Source organism: Aptenodytes forsteri, unplaced genomic scaffold, assembly GCF_000699145.1.
Source record: "Aptenodytes forsteri isolate BGI_AS27 unplaced genomic scaffold, ASM69914v1 Scaffold69, whole genome shotgun sequence".
Lineage (NCBI taxonomy): Eukaryota > Metazoa > Chordata > Aves > Sphenisciformes > Spheniscidae > Aptenodytes > Aptenodytes forsteri.
The window spans coordinates 2575877-2579693 of record NW_008795885.1 but is presented as its reverse complement, the minus strand read 5'-3'; positions in this window follow the sequence as shown (position 1 = coordinate 2579693).

The following is a 3817-nucleotide window of genomic DNA, read 5'->3' as shown; positions in this document are numbered from 1 at the left end:
GGAAAGCAGGGCTCCATCACGCATAACGGTTACTTGGGAAGACAAGCGCCATCACTCCAAACGTCCCCCCCTTCCTTCTTCTTCCCCCAGCTTTATATGCTGAGCATGACGTCACATGGTACGGAATAGCCCTTTCGCCAGTTTGGGTCAGCTGCCCTGGCTGTGCCCCCTCCCAGCTTCTTGTGCACCTCCAGCCTTCTCAGTTGGTAGAGCATGGGAAGCTGAAAAGTCCTTGACTAGTGTAAACACTACTTAGCAACAACTAAAACATTGGTGTGTTATCAACATTATTCTCATGCTAAATCCAAAACACAGCACTGTACCAGCTACTAGGAAGGAAATTAACTCTATCCCTGCCGAAACCAGGACAGTTTTGAAATGTTTGGGCTGATTAAGTAATGCTTCCTCAGTGGGCAGTCTGTGTGATGGAGAAAGGCAGTAGCCAGCCTTAGTCAGGGAGAGGAGCGACGTTTGAATTTGCTACAGTGGCCCTGTTTGGAAGATGGGTAAGCAAAAGTTTTCTATCAACTTCCATAACATGAACCAGTTTCTAAAAATAATAAATAACTTAGGAAGTTTTGATTTTTTTTTTCATATGGGAAAAAATTCCCTCTTACTCCCTAATTCAACCTTAAATAATTTCCTGTAGATCTTAGAGGAGTAACAGGCTCTGCTTCGGAGGTGTGAAGTAGAGTTACATTTCGTTTGCACAAGAGAAACTGTAAAAATAATGTAGGTAAACAATAAACATTGGAGGCTAATTTCAAATTAATAAATCTGGTGAATAGGATTTGTTCTGGAAAAGGCAGTTCCGATTACTTTTAGATTAATTTATGATCATTAACTCTGGAAGTCTGACTTTAAAGCTAATGCTCAGGGCAGGGGAAGCCAAAAGAAATAATTCACTGTACTAAATGTGTTAGAACATTACTGCGTAATTTAGTTTTAGTGAACAAGGTCCATATTATGCTTAGCCACTGAAAAATACAGTATCATCACAGGGTAAGACTGTGACACCTTATCTTAGTGTTAAAATAAAACTAGTCTGTAGCCTATTGCTGGACCACCTCTTTGAAATTTACAGCTATTGCTTTTTGGGGAAAATAATTTTTAGTAGGAGTGTATTTATTTGTAGGCTTAGAACCAAGTGCTACTCAATAGCTTCAAGGATATTTTTGATGGACTCTACCAATGATACATGCTAAGTTGTCTTATCTGCTTTCTTTAAAAAATACAGTATGAGATGTATACATTTTACTTTTGTTGAGTGTAGCTGATATTGGTTGCCAGCGACTTAATTGTTATTAGTAATGCCTCTTAAATATACAAAATTGAGTTACTGGTCTGAGTCAAATTCACAATGAAAAGATTGTACTCTTGCAAACAATAAGAAAAAAGAGATTTATTTGAATGAATCTCATCTTTAAGAAGTTAAGAAAGATAAGCATAAAACTGTATTATAACTTAGATTTGACTCTGTTTTAACTGACATCTATAGCAAAACAAGTGTTGGTTCAATGGGCCTGTACTCAGGTTTTTGAATGCAACTTTCTTCATAGAGCATCAAATTGGCACTTTTATTTCTTACCCTGCTTTGTTTCTTGTTAACTCCTGCTGCCATTGTTTTTAACCACATGATATATGTGCATTTCCACCTGAAAGGATTCCCCCTGGCAGCTCTGGGAAAAATCATTCATGAAGCTTTGGAACAGGGCCAGGAACTGAACTTTATTGGCAGGAAAGGAACAAACATGATCCTTTCAATGTACTTATAAGCAATGAAAGAATTGGGGAGAAAATGCTTTAGCAAGCATTTTAAGAGGCAAAGCAGTTTACCAACATGCTGGAGTGAACTTCCCTAAAAGAGGCCTTGCTGTCGAGGTTGTTATTCCCAGGTTCAACTGACTGCAAGGTAATTTAATTGTCTGACTACTCCCTTACTTTGGCAGAGACTTGTGAGGCTGCTCAGCATTAGGTATAGCTGTGTTCAGTGTCTGGTCAAGCTGAAAATTCCAAGTATGTCCACTTTGGAGAAATGATATTGGGAACAACATCATTTGACTTGCTTGTAAATATGTGTTATCTTCTGCTTATGTTCAGCACAAGATAATAATGACATTTAATTTTGCAGGTCTATGTACACATCTTCAAAAATCTGGTTTGTTTTTTTTTTTAGTATTTGGAAAAGGTAAAATACATACTGAGTTAATCTTTGTTTTGTATTTCTGTCTTGTAAAATTACTCTGAAGGTGAACAGAGTATAACTGGAGTGGTGGTATGATCTTGCAGAACAAAACACTTTAATAATGGTTGCAATAATATGTGATTTATCTGGGAGAACCTTACCTACAAATGAGATCTCTGTCTTGATTCTTAGATATCTCAGAGCCCAAAAAAATTGGAGAAAGAAAATATCCATTGGACTATATGCAGTGGTGGTAAATATGGGCTTGAATTCCACAGTATGTAGAGAGTAGTTTTAAAATATGACATGGAATCAAGACACTGTATCTCCAGCGAATAGGTCTCACTGCTGGGAAGGTTTTCCTGACATTGTCTGAATTTCCTCCTTCTTAATATTTTCCATTTTAGTTTAATTCTAGCTGTATCTGATATTGCTGAGCTAAACTGATCTGATAGTGTGAGCTAGAAGCCTAGCTTTTCTTATCTAAGGTGATAAATATTGTTAGTTAATTGTTAATCATGTAATCAACCTGTAAAAATCTTCTTGCATTTCATTAGAATGTCTTCTTTCAGCTTGCTTAGGAAATTTTTCCAATGTAAATTAAAAAAAAAGATTGTTCCCCACTCTCATTTTCTTTTTTCTCCCTATCAGCCTTCTCTTTTCAAGGTCTGCTAATCTGGTTTCTGGAAGCTCCCATAAGCACTCACAGTCACTAGGTGGTGATGTCTATAAAGAAAAGCTTACAATATGGGAAGTACAGATTCAAGCATAAAGGACAAAAAAGACCATAGAACATAGAGATTACTATTCTTTAATTATTGTCGCTTTTTCTTTACATTGTCATAAGAAATTGCAAGTTTGGAAAAAACCGCTTGCTGGTCGATTTAATTCAATCTGACAAACGATTTGTTACAGACCTTAATTTAACTGGGGGTGAGGAGAGAGTGTATGTGAATAATTACATCTTCCATCATCAGGCAGTTAGTACTATTGCTGTGAAGACCTTGGGAAGGTTGGTGATATCTGATATTGCATTTTCAAAGCTACTGTTTAAAAATATGCTTGGAGCCAGTTTACAGAAGGGAGTAAAGAAAGTGCTGAGCTTGACATATGGTTATGCTAAATTTCTGTTTTGATAAATGTATTTACTCTGTCTTATGCTTCCCTGATCTATAGGAAGGTACAAAAGTGTTCTTCAAAACCAGGATGACTTCTCCCTTAAATAACAGGATAGTTGATGTTTATATCACGGGGAATAGTGTGCAGGTGACTTCGAATTTCAGAAGAACCATCTATTCATAATGCTTATTAAGCTTAATTTTCAAACAGTTGTTAAAAACCCTTCAATTTTATCACAGTTACTGCATTTCCAGTTTCCCCAAATTTTCATCAGACGGGTAGAATTTGCATTTCCAAAGTATAACACAAGTCTTGGTCTTTGCCTATGTATTAAAAAGAAGCTGAAAAGACACGGTCAATTCTTTTTTCTCTGGCAGTTGCTCCTTGCACCTTATGTTATGAAACTTGCAAGGGAATGCAGAGCACCTGTGTGCTAAAATAAGTGAATTCAGTCCTATCTGCCCTTTACATGTGCTTCTCTGTAGCCTGCTTCTCCTTTTCCAGCAAATACAA